The 13,903-nt window shown below is 38.9% G+C and overlaps 1 protein-coding gene across 1 annotated transcript in view; it reads left to right on the plus strand.

Moving 5' to 3' along the window:
- The first annotated feature begins 4,132 nt into the window (after window positions 1-4,132).
- LOC145994187 (uncharacterized) overlaps window positions 4,133-13,903 on the plus strand; it is a 204,893-nt gene continuing 195,122 nt past the window's right edge. Inside the window, exon 1 of the mRNA XM_083130282.1 lies at window positions 4,133-4,519. The gene's annotated coding sequence lies outside the window, so the exon portion shown is untranslated. The remainder of the gene's footprint in view (window positions 4,520-13,903) is intronic.

Consider the following 13,903-nt stretch of genomic DNA (forward strand, 5'->3'; position numbering starts at 1 on the left):
ATGTTTCTCTGATATTACGAGGTGTACTGGCAATATTGGTCGTGCCAGAGGGCAGTGCCACGCGCGCCCGCTGGTTCAATTAGTGCCAAGATGAAATAAAATATTTGAAATTTATCGAACTGAAACCTATCTTCTTGTAGAAGAAAGTCTCGGTTGCGTGACTTTTTGGACACCCATCTATCTGAATCTTTAGTTAACTAAATAAATAAATTGACTCGGATCTGCAGGAAGGTGAGACACTATCTGTTAATATTTATTATCGTTGCGCTGCGTGAAATTGAAGTAAACAAAATCATGTGATTTCTGATACTGTACTTGCTTAATGATTATATATTAATCGTAGCTGTATATTTAATCAAATAAGATCTCACATCATTGTAGCTAAGTTCTACAGAGCCTGTAATTCCTCTCTCACACGATGCCTGTGTGTAAATGCTAGGGATGGGTAAATCCGGTTACAATTTTATTCGTATATCTGTCTGCACTTCAAATATTCGGATATTCTGATATCCGAATTATCCAGATATCTGAAATCCGGATATTCGGATTCAGAAATGTCAGATATCAGAAATCCGAATGTATGCATTATCCGGACATTTTTATAGTTTATCTGTTTTACGGGCCATCCACATATTATTTTATTCATGTTCTACAAATTCTTCAACACATCTGTACTATCCGGATTATCTCTTTCATCCTAAACGGATATCCGGATAACGGATATCCCTATAGTTGCCTTATACGCACATATAAATCCGTGCGTGCAGATATTTTACAACATTGCCCGTGTCACACTCCATTCCAAAATTCCTTCCTTAAACACTCTCGGTGAGCGGTTAAAAAAACAAATAGCATCAAATCAATAAAGTTATCACTCGATAAATCGATATTCCAATATCGATTGATGATATCATCTGCCTAGAAATTCCTCCCGTGTTTAACTCTCTGCAAAGCGCACTATGTCAAGGCAAAGCGATTACGAAACAAAGCAAATTAAATCTACCACAAAAAAATCGCTAACAAGGCCGCAGCTTGTGAAATAGTCCTTTTCATTAAAATCTACTCCAGTGTTTCACAGCACAGAGTCACAGGCATGTATAATAACAGATCGCTTAGTTGCCTCGTCAGCGCGAAGGACAAACAAGAGGGCGCTAATAACTATAACTACCTCTTCTTTTAAAAGCACAGATAACCTCCCCCTCTCTTTCCCCGGTCAAGGACGATAATGGGAAATAATGGGCGAAAATTCTCTGCTTGCATATTAAGCGCACACGTGTAGACCTGAGATAAAACGCACCCCCCTCCCACACTCCATCTTCTGGGAGTTTTAGGAAAACAAACACACATTCCCATTCGTAATCTCCCCAAGGTTCCAAGCAGTTTCTGTTTGCATGTGTCCACAGCGCTTTCGGATAACTACCTGAAGGTATGTTGCACATTGGCGTAACTTGGTTGGGACAAGAGGGGGGGCACTTACCCCCACGAAAATCTGGTTACTAAATTTAAAAATTATGGATAGTTTTGTTTACCTCCTGGGATATCAGTAGCAAAGCATTAAAGGGTGTATTTTATGAAAATAAATTTAGAAGAAATAGTTCTGGAGTTTTTGTGGTATGGAAAAGTTGTCGACCATGAAGTCCCAAGTTTCATTCTGACCCTACTCCAAAGTAAGCCCATAGATTGATTCCGACCCTCCAAAGTTAGCCACCAAGTTACATCCATTGTTTTGCATGTGTTTTTGTTGTTTCGCGCCGCTTTTCTGCCGAGCTTTTGGCTAATCGTGACGATGGTTGATTGATTGACCTGGTGTTTTAAGTCCACTTTATGCACAGTAAGGTTAATCAGGACTGGACGTACAGTTTAAAGTGGGATTCGAACCACTAGGTGCCACCACCGGATATCGAACCCGTGGCCACATCAGCACATTACCCGTCACGTCATACAGTGGACTAATTTTCAGGGGGCAGAATTAAACTGGAAAAAAAAATTGAGGGGGCAGAATCAAACTGGGACCAATTTTGAGGGGGCAGAATCAAACTGGGACTAATTTTGAGGGGGCAGAATGCCACTTTGGGCTAATCGCGATGAGGATGAGTGATGATAGGATGGAATTGATGAAGTGACATTCGAAAAGAACACCAAATGCCCAGACTGGGATTTGAACCCGTGACTTGTTTTACCAATGTCCTTGCAGAAAGGCTATGAGGCCTACTCTCACAATGAGTACCTGGAAGCAATCTGGGTGTAAACGCGGAGAATGGTGCTGCTTATATCACCTCCGCTATGGCCGATGCCGAGAATGTGTGGAGCCACACCTCCTGAGAGAGAGAGAGAAAGTAATTTTAACACGCCAAGAGAGAGAGAGAGTACAATTCGAATTCCAAGCAATTCACGTCTTTTCCCATCCCATCATCTCGTATTGAAATAGTGACGTGAGATAACCACAATGAACATGCAGTTGGCAACACTATTTTCAGTTGCAGACTTGATGACGTCCGGGACAGTCGCCACCTTCGGGGAAGAGAGCGTATCAGTTGTCCACCTCTTCCTTTGACCGTTCCCCTTGGACTGTCTAGAGAATAAACCAAACGGGGACCAACCCAGTGACGTATCAACTTTGACGTCACCTGAGGTGTACCGAGAGAGAGTCAAGTACAGTGATGCCAACCCCACCATAATTACACTGATCCTATGATCCAAGCATAATTTTGTTCACGTTTGTCTTTCTATTTTTACATTTTGATTTTTGTTATTTAGTGTCGTTTTTCTGACAATTTTGGATTTGAAGATGAGGATAAGAGATTTGTATGCTGAGAATCCGTATAAGTATGACGGAACAGATTGGATATTGGATTTGTTGAGAATCAGTACCGTAGAAATAAGAACATGACTAATTGATTGATTGATTGAATTGTTGTTTTAAGTCCACTTTATACACAGAAAGGCTAATCGGGACTGGACCTACAGTTTAAAGTGGGATCCGAACCACTGTGCCATGTGCCTCCACCGGGTATCGAACCCGAGACCCCTTGATATAAATTGCCAAAAAAAGACCTAAAAATATAAAAAAAGGACCTAAAGACGGAAAAAAGGACGTATAAATGTGATCCAAATTAATTAATAACTTCAGTTTTAATTACATATTTAATGAATAAAAAAAATTAAAACATTGGTGGTATTGAACACACAGTGCGAAAAAACTATATGAATGAAATGCATCTTCTTTCAGACATTATATATTTTTTTGATTAACATAATTTGAAAAGTCGTCCAAAAATGTTTTTCTCTCGTTTCAGGGATGGTTCAAATATATATATATATTTTTTTCATTTCTTTACTACAGAATGGATGTTTAAGAGGTGATGAAGTGATGATGATTCGAATTGAGAATGGGCAGTAAAAACGTATTCGAAAGAAGGTGAAGTTGCAAAAAAAAAAGCCGTTAAGACCAAAAAAAGGCTAAAAAAGGACCAATAAGCCAAAAAAACGCAAAAAGGACAAATAAAACCCACCTTTTTCTGGCCTACAATGACCCAAAATGAACATATATTATGTTGGGCCTCGTCTTCGGACACTTAGGAAAAAAAGGATTTTTTCCTCAACTTCCGAGACCTACTCATGACTAATAAAATAATATGTCGAGACCATAAAGCGGATAAACGATAAAAAAAATATCCGGATAATGCATTCATTCGGATATTTCGGATAACCGGATAATCCGAACCATTCGGATAATCCGATTAACTGATCGGTTTTGCTTTGTTTTATTTCGGTTTTATGACACTTTGGCTAATCGCGACGATGAAGATGAGTGATATGATTAAATTGACGACGAGAAGCTCACAAATAGTATCCATGGCCCGGAAAGGATTCGAACCCGCGACCACCGAAAAAAAAAATATCCGGATTTAGCCCATTTCCTGCTTTGAACGATTATTCTAGTGTTGTATTTGCCGATCCAGAAACCCGATTAGCCCGTCTGCGTGTAAAATGGTCAAGAGAAACAAGCGTGAACTGGCGCGCATCAAGTTGGAGCGAACAGCGCATTTATCCGTAGCGAGTTGGCAACACTGACCACGCAGGTTGTGGAGTATTTCGCTCGCACTGCAGAGCAATGGAGCGGTGGATTCTCGCGAGTACAGACGTCTGTGTTGCTGCGCCCTGTGCGGACGACGACGAGAGGATCTTGAACCACCTCACGTGCACCGGAAATAGCCAGAATCCCTAAGGAGCATTTCCGTTCCGTGACGTCAAGTGTTGCTACTTGCCTTCAATCGATGTGACTCCAAGAAATAAAACTTCGAAATTTGTGTTTTTGGAAAGATCCGATTCTGCGCGCTTTCTTTCAAAAAGTGAATTTTGAGCGCGTCTGCGCAGATGTATTTACCGTGTGTTTTCTTCGTTTTCTTTTTTTAAAGCTGAAAAAAAGTGCAGTGATATTTAAGCTGTGGTGAACTGTGAAGTTCCTCATACAATACCGAGCGGATAGGTGTGCGGACTTCATGTGTGTGCAATTCAAGTAAGTAGAATTTATTTCTGTTAAGTAAAAAAGTAATTAACAATTACAATTTTAGATTGTTCTTGTTCTAAAAGTTACTGCCGATGTTAGTGAATTGCTAAAATACTGTTGCGCCGACCTCCGTGGTGGAGTGGTTAGCACAGCGCGCTTCAACGCCAAGAATCCCGGGTTCGAATCCCGGTCTGGACATGATTGTTCTGCGTGGATCAGTTCCATCATATCGTCACTTATCCTCATCGTAGCGATTAGCCAAGTGACAGGAAAGCGAATAGATCAAATCCTCTTTTTTTAAAAAAAAATATGTTAGAATTGAATTGATTTTTGTTATTTAGCGTCGCTTTTCTGCAAATTTTTGGCTAATCGCGACGATGAGGATGTGGTTATTTTTTGTTTGTTTCTTAAATTGTAACAAACCAGACATTTCGTGTTGGAAACAATAATACGAAATGGAAAGAAAGAAGTTTCGGAAGAGAAAAATAGATGGCAGCACAAGATAAAAGAATATAAATGAACTGTTGCAAGATAAGTGTCAATTTACTGGAAGTAAGAATATCGTACAAAGATGTAGAAAAGATGAAAAAGATGTACAGAAAATAGATAATAGATCGAAAGTAAAATAGAAGTGTGTTTTTATCATTCAATAAGTTGAAACCGTCAATTGTTAGGAAATCGTCAAGAATTTAATGAAGCAAAATATTTAGGAACTACAGAAAAATAGCTCAGCAATTTCTTTTTCTTGCGTGCTACCGTTTCTTCAAGAAGGTAAATTTTAAACTTACTATTGCATTTACATGCATTGAAATTCATGTAGGAATTTTGCTAAGATATTACTGTTATTTGATATCATTGCGCAGGTATTAAATAAATTCATACCTCATATGCTTTAACCATGAGCATAACTTGGAACTTAACTTTGGGGGGGGGGGGGACAGGTACGAACTTGAGGCTAGATTCGAAAAGTTTTTCATCTCATAAAAATAGTGTCCAGGATTATTTGCGAAGTAACTGTTACATTTGCGAAATCATAAATATTATTATTTATTACTTACCTTCTCAGGTCTTAGGATGTTAACAAAATTATCCTTAATTTTAACAAACGTTAAAATTTTGGGGTGAAGTGCCCCTTGCCCCCGCAAAGTTACGCCTATGGCTTTAACAGAAATACGTAAAGTATTTAAAAATAAAGCTATCATTTGCTTATTTAAAGCCGCCCTGGATGCAGAAACGACAGTGGGAGAAATTCCCTCATCTCCCTTCAAATACCACCCTGTTCGTACGCCACATAGCGTACACTTTTTACCCTTGACGGAGAAGGGTGCAAGAAAATGCCTTGCCTGGCACAGTTAGCTATAAATTAACTTTTCGTTTTCCAAGGACAGTTTTTTTTTCCCCTGGGGATTCCCCTCCAACAGTATGGCTTGTAGCAGCTCATATTCAACGCAAGTATTCTTCACGTGTCCTTGATATTCACACTTTCCTGTCGCAACGATCCCATACATCCTGTTTGAGGTCATACAGGTGTCGCTCCCGTTAGCATATTCAAACGATTGCATATACTTACGGCAAAGTTAAACACCACCCAAGTTCTCAGCTAAGTCATTTCCCAAAACATCTAGTACACTTTATGGAACAGCACGACCTTTGTAAATTGAAAGGAAATGCTATTTTCAATTCCGCCCGAACGCAAACGATTCAATTGTCATTTAAAACAGAGCATTCGTGATCCAAGAAAATCGATAATTGAAAGATATTGAATAACATTCTATTGAAAGGACTTAAATTGCATTCGTAGACGATCAAATAAAATTTTGACAACAATTTCACATTTTACCGACAGATGGCAGTGTATACGGCAAGAAACAGATTAACCATAATAAAGATAATAATTTTCTTTCCAATGAAAGATATATGGTATGAAAGTGTACAAGTAAAGAAGTGTGACGCAGTTTCTCGGTATTGTAGTCTAAATGCAATCTCAAACACATAATCATTTTAAAAATCTCATTTCCGCAGATAGTATTCAAGTAGTTGTCTTTCAAATACGTATATTTAAATCACAAGTTTTAAGATATGTATTTTATTAAGATTAGCTGCGGAATATAATTTATTATTACGTCATTCACTGCTGTACAAAAATACATTAATTTTTGGTGTATAATTGCGATTAAATAAATACAAACCAGAAGAGAATCTCTCTCTTCACCACAGAATAAAAAAAATAGCATTCTGTACCTCGATATTTTTTCGAATTGATATCAGTAGCATGTGCTAGAAATTCTTGTTCGTTAACCACGAATTCGAGAAGAGGCATGACGTGTGCTCTGCCGCCAGTTCCTTTGAGCGTGGAATTTCAATATGTTGTTCCTGTTTTCTTAGATCGTGTACGGCATGCAAGGGCAGTGTTTCTCATCCGCCGGGTCGCGGCCTAGTGCCGGGTTCAATTACACTGGGCCGCGAGGGGTTCTTCTGAAATGTCAATTTTTGCATGCGCAACAATTTTCAGTGAAAAATATTTTGTATTGGAAACACTGATTTACTGGAACTTTTCGGTGTTAGGATGAAACATGCTAATGAAAATCAATTTGGCCTGAGGAGACCACAACATTGTAGTGGATCCAGTGTCAACAACTAATTTAATCATAAATGTATGTTTATCCACAAACCTAGATGTAATCGAACTACTGGGGCCTCCACGATGGCGTAGTGGTAACGTGCTCGCTTTGAAATCAAGGGGTTCCGGGTTCGATACTTTAAACTGTAGGTCCAGTTCCGATTAGCCTTTCTGTTCAAAACGTGGACTTAAAACGAAGCTCAAACAAGAAGTCAATGGACCTTCATTCAAGATATTCCGTTGCCACGTTACGCCATATTTCTCCTTGGACCTAATCCTTCTATATTCGTCTTAATCCCCGGGCTGTGTCGTTATTTCAAATTCGCTCCACCGAAAAAAAAAGGCCCTTTCGGACATCGAACGCAGAAAGAGAGGGAATATGAAAGACATCCGCGACAGAAGTTCTTTGATAGGTAATCTACCAATTTGAACAACTCAAGGGTGCTCGAGAGCTCGCAGGAACTGACAGTCGGCAATTCCTAAGATTCTATTAGTTCCTGCGAAAAGGTCAGAGTTCACCAGGAAGAAGCTTGGTTAATTAGTGTCTGGTGTTTCTTCCTCGTTGGGAACTCGCTGGTGGCATGTTCCGTTCCTTGACAATCGCCCTGCGTTCCGGGAAACGAATTTGGCAGCGTTAAAGAGGGTCTGCACCCCTGAGGCAACGGAAGGAGAAGACATGGTTTCAGAACCAAATGACAGCAAGAAATAACTTCCTCTCTCTCTCCAATATTTTTCAAGTTTATTATTATTATTATTATTATTCAGCTTCAGTTTTGGCTAACCTCGACGGTGAGGATGAGTGATGATATGAAATTCATGAAGGGACACTCACAAAGAACTCCCACGCCCAGGCCAGGATTCGAACCTGGGATCGTAACGCGCTGTGAAATACTTTTCAGAACATTGATTGATTGAGTTGCTTTATTTTACTTCGCTTCTTGTGCCACTCATCATGAAGATGAGGATTTGGTTCCAAAACTAGGGGTGCTAGGTGCAAAAAAGTAGGAGGGGGCAGGGACAATTTACTTTCCCTTTGTACACATGGTTTAGCATAGTGCGGAGGGGGGGAAGAGTGGCAAAAAGTGGGGGCCAACTGCCATCCCTAATCGCCGCCACTTGGGATGAGTGATGATGTGATGAAATTGATGGACACTCGCAAACATCTGCCGGGATTCGAACCAGGGACCCTTTTCGTCGTAGCGTGATGTGCTAACCGCTCCGCCACGAGGGCCGGCTTTTTCAGAATATTGCCCTTTCGAATGTATGTGTGTGTGTGTGTAAGGTGGGGGGGGGGGTATTCCTGGAACTTACTGTTACAGGATTCTTGTTGGGAGACCTGATGGTAAGAAACCTGTAGGAAGGCCAAGACGAAGATGGAGTGATAACGTTGAGATGGACCGAAAGGAAATCGGTTGGGATGGAAAAGATTGGATTGATCTTGCCCAGGATAGAGACAGACAAAAGGCTTGTGTTGCTGCAGCCATTAACCTTCGGGTTTAAGAAGGCTAGAGAGTTAATTAGTTAGTTATATATTCTTCTTTGATTTGATTTGATTGATGGACGATGCCAAAAGTACATAGCAAACTGCCAAAATATTACCTAACTATACCGTGTGACGCGAATAGAGGCGCGTCAAGGTCAAACTTCTTCCCTTCCTGAACCAATTCTCACCTTTCTGTCTACTTATCTTACGAACACAGTGGCCTCATTGCAGTGTTGGCAGTAGCATAACAGAGAATCTCACTAGATTTTCTGTCCGTGTTCTTCATAAATTCTATGAATGAGAGTGTGGCCTTCATTTGCCTGTTATAAAGTAAGAAACGTACTGATGGCAAGTATGCCTTTGCAGAAGGTAAAGGAAGATACATTTTATGTACGATAAAAGTAAGAGACATAACCCAAATTTGGGAGAAAGTATCACTAAAACTTGCAGTTGTTTTTATTTTTGCAAACATGTTTACAAATATAGCCTGTGATGCGGTAAGCATATTTTGTAAACCTCATTCCAACTTTTTCCCAATCTTTAATAAGAATTGAGCTTAAAACACCATTAAATATTTGTAACCGTACTGTTATATTTTAGTTATAGTTTCAACATTCTAATGCGATCAAAATGTTACGCTATGCGTACTGCTCCCTCGGAAGAGGATCGCAGAGCGTCGATGCAAATTGGTCTCCGAGATACAATTGGAAATTATGGGTGTATGTATCACATTTCGCGCTCGAATACGGTGGCCATATAATCTGCTCGCTACATCATTAGCGTTTGCAGCCATGTGAAGCTTCGATTTCACTTTTAATTAACAATGATTTGCAATATATTTGCTACTAGTTTCCTATTTGTTAATAGTAAAGAATGGGATAACAATTATTTAAATACGAAAAATTCTTCGTGTCTTGTGAACAGCATTGTAGAAATATTAAAGAGTCCTCAGGCAATATACAGTTTCCTTTATTAGACAAAATAACTGCATATTTTATGTTGTACGGAAAGCAGTGCCCTCTATTGATTAACTTGATAGGTAATTACACCTTATGATAACATTTACGCGTAATTTAGAAATAATTTATTACGAGGGCAAATCGAAATGTCTTTTCCCCTATTTTTTTCAGCCGAAATATTAGTATGATTGAGAAACCGAGATATACATTCAATGCAATAGGTTTTTCTTGGAACGGGCAAGCGTTAACTCTCGACTGCTCCGAAGCACGGCGCTGCTGTCAGTTTCAGTTTGAAAAGATGGCCGTAGTTCTCAACACGTCCACGTCTATGACAGCGAAGTATTATTCGTTTTCTATGGAGGAAGGGACGAACGCCCTTCGAGATCCATAGGGAAATGCAGCCGACGTACACTGAAAAAAAAAAGGTGTGGAAACTCACCTTTTGGGGTGAGTTTGGCTTGTCACAAATAGACGTCCCCAAAAGGTGAGTTTCCACACCCCATATTGGGGTGAGTTTTTCTCACCCTAGTATAGAGTGTGTTTTTCCTCCCATGGGGTGAGTTTTCTCACCCTAGTATAGAGTGTGTTTATCGTCCCATAGGGTGAGTTTTCTCACCCTAGTATAGAGTGTGTTTTTCGTCCCATAGGGTGAGTTTTCTCACCCTAGTATAGAGTGTGTTTTTCGTCCCATGGGGTGAGTTTTCTCACCCTAGTATAGAGTGTGTTTTTCCTCCCATGGGGTGAGTTTTCTCACCCTAGTATAGAGTGTGTTTTTCCTCCCATAAGGGTGAGTTTTTCCTCCCATGAAGTGAGTTTTCTCACCCTAGTATAGAGTGTGTTTTTCCTCCCATAGGGTGAGTTTTCTCACCCTAGTATAGAGTGTGTTTTTCCTCCCATGGGGTGAGTTTTCTCACCCTAGTATAGAGTGTGTTTTTCCTCCCATAGGGTGAGTTTTCTCACCCTAGTATAGAGTGTGTTTTTCCTCCCATGGAGTGAGTTTTCTCACCCTAGTATAGAGTGTGTTTTTCCTCCCATAGGGTGAGTTTTCTCACCCTAGTATAGAGTGTGTTTTTCGTCCCATAGAGTGAGTATAAAGAGTGTTTTTCCTCCCATAGGGTGAGTTTTCTCACCCTACTATAGAGTGTGTTTATCCTCCCATAGGGTGAGTTTTCTCACCCTAGTATAGTGTTTTTCCTCCCATGGGGTGAGTCTTTTTCACCCTAGTATAGTGTGTTTTTCCTCCCACATGGTGAGTTTTCTCACCCTAGTATAGAGAGTGTCTTTCCTCCCATAGGGTGAGTTTGAGGGGTTCGTGAGGAAGAGGTAAATGATCTTCAACTAGTATAATAATGCTTACCTTTAACCTTGAAGAATCAGTCAGATCTTTTCTATCTCATAAAATATGAATGCAGAATGAGATAGAACAATCATAACTTCATTGTAATTTCTTCCCAGATAGCAAATTTATCAAAGTAGAGAATTGTGTAATATACGACATCACAGGGAAACAGTGTTTCTTCATTTAATGTGTTCAGATTTTAATGTGATTAATTGTCTTCTTTATAAAAAGAATATCATTCAATTTAGCATTAAATTTTGACAAAGCTTAAAAATCTTAGAGGAAACTAGATAAGGCACGCTCAACAAGGTATTCATGTAGAAGAACAAGCCATCCATAAATTACATGTAGCTTGCAAGTAATATTATGTATCGATTTCTAAATCATACAAAAAAGTCGCAACTTTTAATGCACATACATTTTGTCCAATAAGTCTTTTTTGAGACTTCCACTTGATGCTTAGAAGCCAATTGGGACTGGATATATGTACAGTCACACACACTGCTGGATTGTAATGATTTAATTGAAATTCAATGGTGCTGTTACAACCCAGAAGTGTCCTTGACTGTACAATATAACATGAAGGAGATTGATCTTCAGAAGTTACACCCGTTAATTACAAAATATCAACTTTTTTCTGTACTGTTTGGAAAGCAACTCATGCTCACACATACAATCATACATTGCTAGGATATAAATGACATACTTAACACAACAAAATACTGTATACTTGTATATCCGTAGATACATTTTATGTACGATACATGGGATGCAAGTATTTACATACATGGTAAGAGGATAACCTCTGACAAATACTACCTTGCCACTAAATGCATACACATTAAGCAATAATTCAACCTTACCTTTCCTTTGCTGCTGGTTCTGCACACTCAGTTCAATGCCACAATCATTACAATGCGAGTTATTTTTGGTGCTTTTAGAACCTATTTCAGTACTTTAATAAATTAATTATAAAGGAAAATGTACATTCTTAAGAAGGCAGAGCAAATTTAGTAAAAGTTATAAATATGTTCATATGCATAATTTTTAACCACTCTATTTCAAATACCGAGCTTAATTTTTTCACCCCAAAGATTAGGTTGAAGAAATAAAGTCACCAGTTAGCAAAAATTTCAACTTTATTTACAATATACGTACATTTCATCTTGTAATAATTCAACATAGTTCTCACAATTTTATCCAAAAAAAGAGGAATTATTATTCAGTACCAATTTTACTTAATTGATAAAAATATGCATGCTGTATCCCTTTAAAATGTCTGTATGGAAAGGCGTCCATGATCTGAAAGGAGAAAAAAATGTAAGAGTAAATAAGAATATAACCAACAATGCATTTAGGTCAGAGTGTGATAGTTCAGAATGTACTTATAACATTTATGAGTCTTAATATATACCCAAAGAGTATACTAGTGATGTGTGCATACAAAGTGATTCAAGCTTGAGTAGCCAGCCTTCGTGGATGAGTGGTTACGAAAGCATGCTACAAGGCCAGGGGTGATGAGTTCGAATCCCAGCCTGAGCACAGGTGTTCTTTGTGAGTGTCCATTCATCCAATCCATCATATCAACACTCATCCTCATCTTTTCAATTAGCCCAAAAGTGACAGAGATGCGAAGAAAAATAAACAAAATCAATCAGTCAAGATGTTCAATTGATAGATTGAGTTGGTTTTTTAAGTCCACTTTATGCACAGTATGGATAATCGAGACTGGACCTGTGGTTCAAAGTGGTATCCGAACCACTATGTGCCTCCACAAGGTATCGAACCCGGGACCCCTTGATTTCAAGGCAACGACGCTACCACTGCGCCACCGGGGAGGCCCCCAAGCTGATCAGTTTCTACATTGAATGCAGTAACGCTAAATTGGCAATTTATTTTACACAGCATTTCCCATAATATTTAAAGCTCAGGGGGGGGGGTTAAACCCAGTAACCCCCCTTGCGTACGCCACTGATTGAATGAACAGGTAGAGAGACTAAGATTATGTCACCCTATTCTGCAAAGGTAATATAAACATGCATGCTTTTATTTCGTAAGCAAGGGCCTATAAAAGCAGGGTGATGATGGGGCTGTAAACAGGCAGGAAAAAATAGCGAAATGAGGGCTGACTACTGGGCATGCCACAGCATATAACTGGAAATGGCACACTATCTTCAAAAGTAAGAAATTACTTTAGGATAATATTTTGTGCTGAAACATCGGTGTCGGGAGAGGGGGGTGGAACCGATCCGTTGACCCCCCACCCCCTGGAAATGCCATCGGCCATTTCAAGTCACAAAAAGCAGAAGTTGTTATAACATAAATAATGTTTAGAAAGCTTTTATTGAAAAGTTAACACTTAAAAACAAAATAGAATAACTGTGCATTTCAGTACACTAACTGTGTAAAATGTAAAAAAATAAAAGAGAGAGAGAGAATAAGGAAAAGTTGTACTTGATATTCACTCACCTAGTAGAACGAATAGAAGTGTCCTCCCAGAGGATTTAATAATAGTAATAATAATAATATAATTTTATTTTTTGTTTATAATAGTTATTACTGTAAAATTATTATCATAACCATGATTCTTATTGTTAATATTTGTTCTACCATTAAGTTAAGTCAATGGGTTGCCTCCCACTACACACACACAAACACCTTTCTGGTGACGCCGAAGAGCTCAAACACTACCATTCAATCTTGGTGTGAAAAATATTTTTTTTACTAATTTTAGTAATTGCCCAACTGGATCTGCAGAAACTGAGTGTTTAGTTTTAGCTTTCTTGTGTTTCAGTTAGTTCTGCAGGGTGCGAACAATCTTGGCCTCAAACCCCCCCCCCACCAAAAATTTCCGGGGGGGAAGATGTTTTGTTATAACAAATGAAAGATAAGCAATTACTTTTAACTTAAAATATACTGTACTAAGAATAATATCGGAAACACATACAAATTAGTGTAGTTGTGAGTATTGAATGCTTTCTCTCTCAAGAGA

The sequence above is a fragment of the Lepisma saccharinum genome, chromosome 10, assembly GCF_977018435.1.
Source record: "Lepisma saccharinum chromosome 10, izLepSacc3.1, whole genome shotgun sequence".
NCBI classification, from domain to species: Eukaryota; Metazoa; Arthropoda; class Insecta; order Zygentoma; family Lepismatidae; genus Lepisma; species Lepisma saccharinum.